The sequence below is a fragment of the Hylobates moloch genome, unplaced genomic scaffold (assembly GCF_009828535.3).
Source record: "Hylobates moloch isolate HMO894 unplaced genomic scaffold, HMol_V3 SCAFFOLD_1, whole genome shotgun sequence".
Classification (NCBI taxonomy): Eukaryota; Metazoa; Chordata; class Mammalia; order Primates; family Hylobatidae; genus Hylobates; species Hylobates moloch.
Window position 1 is genome coordinate 70,198,367 of NW_026652276.1, and position 8,787 is coordinate 70,207,153.

The following is an 8,787-nucleotide window of genomic DNA, read 5'->3' on the forward strand; positions in this document are numbered from 1 at the left end:
TAAGGCATGAAGGATTAAGTAACTTGCCAGAGATCATGGAAAGAGCCCTAAAACATATTGTTAAGCAAAATGCAGAATAACATATATGATCCCATTTCTAAAAAAATTTAATATGGGGCTGTGTATTGTAAACATATAGAGCTTGAACAGATACACTTCAGTCACCATCAGTGATTGCTTCTGGAGAGGGGAGTGGTGGGGTGGAGGAGGTTAAGAGGGCTTTCAAATTTTGCCCTTTTTATTTATCATTTGATTTTTTTTTTCAGACAGGGTCTCACTCTGTTGCCCAGGCTGCAGTACAGTGGTGCAGTCGTGGCTCACTGCAATATCCACCTCCTGGGCAGCTCAAGCAATCTTTCCAGCTCAGCCTCCTGAGTAGCTGGGACTACAGGCATGCACCATCACACCCAGCTAATTTTTTGTAGAAACAGGGTTTGGCCATGTTGCCCAGGCTAGTCTTGAACTCCTGAGCTCAGAAGATCTGCCTGCCTCAGCCTCCCAAAGTGCATGAGCCACTGTGCCTAGCCTGAATATTTCATACTGAGAATATTTCAGGCATTACATGCATAATTTTTTACATTAGAAAACTCAAATAAAAGACCAGTTCTAACAAAACAGCCTCAGAAATGAGCTTCCTCTTCCTTTGAAGGCACACAGAACTCTATTTGTGATTTGTTGTTTCAGTAACCTCCATCAAAATGTTCATTCAAACAAGCATTGCTTGCACACCTACCAGGCATTGTGCTAGGGACTGTCATATATGCCACCTCACTGAATCTTCATAATTCCCCACAAGGGATGGATTCAAACTTTTATATTTCAAATTTTAGAAGAGTATTTTGGGGTATGTGGGTTATAAAAATGGAATAATTTACGTAGCACTTTCTGTAGCACTTTTCTCTTATACATCTATTAACACTTCTTTCTTCCTCTTAAGAATATGGTGAGGTAGGAAGCTCAAGAGATTATTACTCCCAGTTTATACATATGGCAACTAAAGCTAAAAAGAATAAATAACTCACCCAAAATCACGAGCAAATTAGGAATGCAAACTAGAAATGAGAACCAGGTCTCCTGATCCCCTAATGTTCTTGCCAGCAGAGCTCGGCTCAACCAGCCCAATCATTCCTGTCATCTTCATGCCAACAGCTGATCACAAAGTGATTGACTTTTAGGCCCCTGTAGTGGTCATCTCGTCCAGTGGCCCTCATTCCTGGCTACACACTGGAATCACCTAGAGAGCTTTTAAAATTTATCAATGCCTGGGTCTCATCCCAGAATAATTAAATCAGAATCCATATGGGTAGGATTCAGACACCTGTGTTTGGTAAAAGCTCTTCAGTGATTCTAATTTATAGGCAAGGTTGAAAACCAACACCTCAGCTTTTAGGATAGCAAATAGGTGTCATTTCCGATGCTAACTCCAACTGAGAATAGAAACAGAAGGCCGTCTAAGAAGGACCAGGAGCTGCCGTGTGGGCTCAGAGGGCAGTGAACATTGTTGCCTCAGGAACTGGAGGGACGGGTGGCACAGGAGCTGTGTGCCAGCCAATCCTGATCTAGCCCAACTCCCTCACTTTAAAGACAAGGAACCCAAGGCCAGAGTTTATGTGATTCACCATGGTAACAAAACAAGCTAGTGGCAGATCAAAGTCTAAACCAGGTCTCCTAAGGTCTAGATCAGTCCTCCATTTGTTCATATAATATAAGAACAATATATTCATATATATCGGGTGGCTCCCAACCCGATTCACAACCCCCAGGAAGAAGTAAGACCACCCTGTGATTGACCTGCTCTTGCCACCACACACCAGCAGATTCAGAGGCCTACACCCAGTGCCACTCACATGGCCAGGGTGTGGAGAGGCTCCTGAAACAGGTGCCACTCACAGCAGCCCAGGGGCCACTGGGCGTTTCCAATACCAGCTGCTCTCCCATCCTGCCACCATTCAGGTTGTCCTTAAAAAGCCAGAGAAACAGCTATTGCTGGGCCTGGAGTTGGGGGCTGTGGCCACAGCTTCCATTTATTACTAAACCATGGGAGAGCCTCCCCAGGAATGCGCCTGGCAACGGGCCCCAGGCTGCCTCCCACCATGCCTCCGGCACATCACTCTGGCATCTAAATCCCTGCCTGTCCTAGAAGCCTGTAGGGGTGACTCACGTGTGTGTGTGTGTGTGTGTGTGTGGTGTGCGTCTGTGTGTGTGTGTGACTCAAGGGTCTGTCATAAAGGCCCCATGAGTCACCCACTTCCTGACCAACACACTATGGAGACAGCTTCAGAATGCACAAAAGCACAGGAAAAGAGCCTGTTGGCCAGGAATGGGTTTTGTGTTTTCAGGAAACTGGTTACTTTTAATATAAATACACATACACAGACAGCACCCAAGATAAAAGCAACAAGCTTAGTGTCTCCTCATTGAGACAATGCTCTGTTCATAATGGTTTCTGAAAAATTTTTTATTATGGCAAAATATACACAACATACAATTTACTATTTTAACTGTTTTTAAGTGTATAGTTCAGCAGCATTAAGTCCATTCACACTGCTGTGCAAACATCACCACCATCCATCTTCAGAAATTTTTCATCTTCTCAAACTCAAAGTTCATATTCATTAAATAATAGCTCCCCATTCCCCTCTCCCCCAGACCCTGGTAACCACTATTGTCTGTTTCTTTGAATTTGACTGCTGTATCTATCTATAATGGTTTATTTCATTAATCTTTTAGGGTTTTAAAAATTTCATTGTTATCTCTTTTTCTAAGGACAAACACGGATAATCCTTTGGCTTCCTGTACATTTCTTTTAGAATTCCCTAAATATAAATAGCAAGTACTCTCTGGAGTTTTTATTCTCACAGGGTGGCTATAGATAGAGAAGCAGAGATGACCAGGGGCTGTTTCAATTGAGCAAAGAAGTTTGCCTTGGGGCACCAAACCCAACACACCTTGGTTGCTCACACAAAGAGCTCCCATTTGCCACAATCCAGTGCTCTCCCTGGGTGGGTACTGGTGGATGTGAAAGGCAGCCCGCTTATGAGCCAAACTGTGCATCTGGGGCTCCCGCCCTCAGCAGCTTTCCTGGGAAACCAATGAAAGAGGAGCGGGGAGAACGCTGGGCTCTGGGAACTGGCATAGTTGGCCGGCATTTCTGCGGTTGTTCATATCGTGCCTCCCAGTGCATGCGCAGACCAGCTCCAGTTCTGGGCGCCTCTGCAGGAAGCGGGAGGCTGGCGGCCCATGAGGACGGCAGCTGCTTCCACTCACTGTCCCCACGGGTGACCTCACAAAGCACACTTCCTGTACCTGCCCACTGCTCTCAGGGGCAGTGTGGACAACCCCTCAGTGTATAGGCTCGAGAGAATCAGAAAGAGGTTCACTGCTGAGCAGCACTGTTGGGAACTTAGCGTAAGCAAAGTGCTTAGCCTGGGGTCCGTGGACGCCCCACCCCATGGCAACCATGACCACAGAAAGCCAACAGTCTCGGGATTAGTGAATATTCTGAGCTCAGACTATGAATCCACTGACCTAGGTGTTTAAGGAATATGAAGATATAAATGGAGTGAGCCCTTCCTTCAAAGCGCTCACAGCCTGGTTAGGAAGCTAGGACTCAGAGCCTAGGTCCCCAGCTAGGTGAAACTGTGCCGGATACCATGTTCATACACTGCGTTCATACTTGGTGAAGAAGGTGCTAGCAGAGTTGGCTAGCTTCAGGTGGAAGCTGAGTCCTGAGACTCTCAGGGGCAGGTTCCTTCAAAAAGCTGCGACCTTTTCGGAGTAAAGTTGTACATCTGACAGGTTTTTAAAATTTCTGATTTTTTATCTCTTTGAAACAGGCCTCAACCATATGTTCCCAAGCCCCTGGGTTGCTGACTGGCAGGAGGAGAGAAGCCACTCCACCAAGCTGAAACAGCACCTGTCCCTCACGGTGGAGAGCCGAGGCAGCCCAGCAACCAGTCAATTTTTGCAGGACCAGAAGCACCATCAGAGGCCCTGCTTGCTGATTCATTTCCATACCTCGTTGATCTCCACCCACAGAACAATATGTAGAAGCATTTTCAAACAGTTCGCACCAAATGCCCTCACTAACATTCCAAAGCAGCTACAGAGGAAATTAATAGTTTCCTTCAGAGGCTTTTATTTATACAAATGCAAAAACTCCTATTTATACCTTCCCAGATTTGTAGACCTCCTCTTGCTGTTGTTTTTTCCTCCTGTTGCTTGGAGTAAAGAAGTGGGAATGATGCAAAAATGAAACCACTTTAGTAATACAGGAGAGTGACCGTTTGGTGACAAATTGTGGACTATGGTGAGTACATGCATGGAATCAGGAGACACAGAACAGCCAGTGACCCTGTAGTGCAAACATGATCGAGTCCCATACACAGCTTTCCCATCTATAAACCTTTGAATGCCTTCCCATTGCTCTAGGAAAAAGACCAAATTCTTAATGGGGCTTGCCTTTCTCTCTCTGGTGCTTCTCTAGCCTCATTTTGCAGCCACTTTGCCCCCTCTACAGTCACGCCCCCTTTGTCTTTCAGTTCCATGACTGTATCATGTTCCCTCCAGTCTCAGCACCTTTACGTGCAAGCATTCCTCCTGCCTAGAATATTGTTCCTGCTCAGCCCTTCATCTAGTTTAACCCCTAACACTCTTCAACCCCCAACACGAATATCATTTGCTCAAAGCAACAGTCTGGGTCTTTCCGTCTCCCTGCCATTCTCTTCTAGTCTCATTACTCCCCTCTTTATTCATGTGCTGAATGAGGCTAACACCTCTCCTGTCGCTCTCTAGATTTTCTGCAAATATTAAGTGAGGTATCTATGGGATGGCAGATGCAGAATGTGTGTCTATTCCAGCTTTCTAGTGTACCTTCCTGTACTGAAGAGACTAGCAAGCTAAAACCTAGTTTCCATACTCCCTTGCAACTACGTCTCCTAGGTGATTTGGGTTCTACCAATCAAATATCCTTGAACAGGGCTGAAATGTAGATAGCTGAAAGGGAGAGGGGCAGGGATGAAGTATGCATTCTGCTAGTATAGATCAGAGCTGCAGTCACATGGCTATGGAGACAACAGCACTGATCTCCAACTCAAAACATAGGTAATGCATTCTTGGACCCAACATTTCTGGCAGTGGCTTCCTGATTGTGGCAGAGGCAGATGCTGTCATGGCAGGCCAGTTCTGGAACACAGCTGTGGGAATCATCCTGGAGGCCCATGCGGAAGCCTGCTCCTCCAGCCCTTCCAGCCATGTTGTAAGTACCTAATTCCTTATATCAGTCCTTTTCTGCTTAAACTACTTAAGTGATCTCCATTATCTGCACTTAACACTGCCCAGTAAATATGAGAAAGCGCTTCTAGAACTACAAACTGCTATGGAAATGTGACTTATGGTTACTCATCAAGGGCCCAGAGCTTCCAGCCAAGGAGGGGCCATGAAAAGCATCATCAGTCATGGAGTTTCAGGAAGAGCAGACAAGTGGCCACACTCTTAAGAACAGTCTCGCCAGAGTCAACAGCTTTTTTGTTTGTTTGTTTGTTTGTTTGTTGAGACAGAGTCTCACTGTCACCAGGCTGCAGTGCAGTGGTGTGATCTCAGCTCACTGCAGCCTCCACCTCCCAGGTTCAAGCAATTCTCCTGCCTCAGCCTCCCGAACAGCTGGGACTACAGGTGTGTGCCACCACACCTGCCTAATTTTTTTGTATTTTTAGTAGAGACGGGTTTCACCATGCTGGCTAGGATGGTCTTGATCTCCTGACCTCATTATCCGCCCACCTCAGCCTCCAAACTGCTGAGATTACAGGCGTGAGCCACTGCGCCCAGCCAACAGACATTTTTAAAAGAAAAGCTTTTGATAAATTAAATTTAACAGAGTTTTTGGAGGCAAAGAATGATCCATGAATTGGGCAGCACTCAACTAGAAGAGATTCAGAGAACTTCACTCTGCACTGTGGGCAGTATTTATGAACAGAACAGGAAGTAAAGGACAGAAAGAGCTTTACTGGTTACATCTCAGCATTAGTCTTGTTTGGACATGGTCTGATCAATCAGCTTCCTGTGATTGGCTAAAGCATGGCTGCTTGTGATTGGCTGAGACTCCACTGTTATGCTCATATTAGATTTCCAATTTGTTTACTTACTAAACTAGGTTGCAGTTTGTTAATTAGAGACTCAAAGTACAGACTTAGCCTCAAGCCAATAGCCTCCTGCTTATTTCATTTAATACTATTTTAATCCAGAATCTGCACTTGAAAACATGTGTCTCAGTATCATTTTAGAATGCAGCTCGCCTTCTATATCCTTGGTTTTCCCTACTTGGGAAACACACACAGCCTGGAGTTTGCCATCTGTGGCATTCGAGGAGGGTTTTCTAGAGTTAGGCATCCCCTAATACATATCCAGGAAGGGCGGAGACATTCCTTTATCAGGTAGGAATCTCATGAGTCATTCCAAATGGCCTATAGGTACCTTTCTCACTTTGACAAGTATATCCTGTATCCTGGATAGTTGCTCATTCTGCAGTCATTCTCAACTCCGGGATGGAATGAGAGAAAGGACACAGGCTTTTGCTGTTGCTCACTCCCCCGACATTTTTCACTGCTCAGGGCAGACCATCTCAGCACCCACTAAAGCTAGAGCCTGCTGAGGCTATTGGGGTGAGTCTCAACAGGATGACAGCGTGGAGGTCTTGCTTCTTCAGCACATTTTTTTCTCCAGCTGTCTACAAACTCTGGCTCAGCTAGCTACAGAGAGCTCAGCTGGAATGCCCCAGGTGTGGCATCCGTGGGCTTGAATGGAAAACCTGAAGCTCCGAGGAAGTGGGGGTGAGACCCAACAAACATCACCTAAAGCAGCCTTGGGGCCTCTGATTATTTCCCAGCTCATTTTACCACCCCTTAAAGGCTTGCGGTGATCATCTGCCAGGAGGAAAGAGTGTCAGCTAAAGGAGCTGGAGGGGAGGTGGAGGATGAGTAAGAGATTAAACCCACAGAGGCTGGAGACTCTGCTCAAGAGAAGTGGCTGGGGAGAGAAAGAGTAAATCACCACCAGATAAAACCGGGTTTCTTGTTGGCCTGTGTGAAAATGAACTTGCATCCCTTCTGGGTGGGTAATGTACCCTCTGATGTACCCAGGAGCTCCCCTGTGTTCTGGGTGAGACTGGGTGCTCTGGGAGCTGTGTTTTGGCTATACGTCCCCAGAAAAAACTCAGGGCCCAGCTGCCCAGGGAAAGGGTGGCTGGGTTGTAGGAGTCCTCACATTGACCCTGTTTGCATCCAGAGCAGCTCCAGCCATATTTGTTTTATATGCTGGGCTTCTTGAATCATTTCAGTTGAAGAAAGTAATATATTAAACTAAAAACAACAGCAACTGGAAAGCTACCAGAGGGCTTCCAGGCTTCCTGATCCCCAGCCTAGTGCTTCCTCCTTCTATCGACTTCATAAGGTTATTGCAAGGTTTCTGTAAGGTCAAGGGGCAAAGCCTATAGCCAGTGCCTGCCCCCAGCATATTATTACCAATAGGTCTCCTAGGAAAGAGTCCGCCCGAAGAGAAAGAGAGTCAGGCATATACAACCTGGATCAGTGACTGAGACCTGGAATCAGAGGATATAGTGCCCTGGACAACCAGCTGCATTCTAGGAATACCAAATAAGATGGAAAGAGTGGTTGGCCTAAAAATTTGTAAGCCATTGGGAGCCAGGTCTCACTGCTCTGAACCCATGAAACAAAGAACAAAACAGAGGTGAAGATCAGGGGTTGCCCCCGACCCAGCTGAGAGGCCAACTTGGGTCAGCCTGCCGAGGGACTGCTGCAGCATGAGTAGAACAGGCAAAGTGGCCTCAGCTCAGGGCGGCCCTGGTGCTGTCATCAGGCAGCAAGTTCCCAGAGCTCTGGGAGCCTGAGGGCCTCAGGAGGAGCCCCCACCACCAGCCAGAGTCAGGGCAGGAGGAAGGGGACCCTGCGCAGGCCACACACGAGCCACCCCAGGGACTCTCGGAAACAAGGGTGACCTCAAGGGAGGTAGAGGGACCTGCCTCAGCAGGAGCCTAAGAAATATGATACTCATTGTTCCTTTCCACAAAGCCCTGATGGCTGTGCCTGGCAATCGCAGGCTACAAACACAAGGTACAGGTGATGGCTTAAGAAAAGAATGTGAGAAATGACTCAAGGTTCATGCTGTGACAGCTCATATAGAGTTAGGTACCATCCTAATATGGAGGAAGAGAAGAACACTTTCCACTGGAGTAGTTACAGAAGCTGCTCAGAGGACGTCAGCCCTGGCTGGGCCTCGCAGGGTGGGTAGAATTGAAAAGCTCCCAAAAGCAAATGGCTCGAGCAGAAAGCACAAAGGCAGAAAAATGGGAGGCACTTTTAGGAAGAGTTGGAAGCCTGGCCAGAAAATGTAACCAAGAGTTTACAAGTAGAGATGACAGACCCTGGGCAAAGAGCAGTTTCAGAGGCAGGACCATGCACCAGGATTCCTAGTTGAAACATTTTAGATCTCTGTCCCCTGCAAATCTCATGTTGATATGTAATCCGCAATGTTGGAGGTGGGGCCTGGTGGGAGGTGTTTGGGTCATGGGGACAGATCCCTCATAGGCACTCGGTGCCCTCCCTGCTGTAATGAGATTGGTTGTTTAAAAGAGACTAGCCAACCTACTCATCTGACAAAGGGCTAATATCCAGAATCTACAATGAACTCAAACAAATTTACAAGAAAAAAACAAACAACCCCATCAAAAAGTGGGCGAAGGACATGAACAGACACTTCTCAAAAGAAGACATT

The 8,787-nt window shown here is 46.7% G+C and overlaps 1 long non-coding RNA gene across 1 annotated transcript; it reads left to right on the plus strand.

The window, feature by feature from the left end:
• The first annotated feature begins 3,311 nt into the window (after window positions 1-3,311).
• On the plus strand, window positions 3,312-5,125 carry LOC131383850 (uncharacterized). Its single transcript, XR_009214231.1, has 3 exons — window positions 3,312-3,408; window positions 3,837-4,309; window positions 5,104-5,125. It is a non-coding gene; the product is annotated as an uncharacterized LOC131383850 (long non-coding RNA).
• The last annotated feature ends 3,662 nt before the right edge of the window (window positions 5,126-8,787 follow it).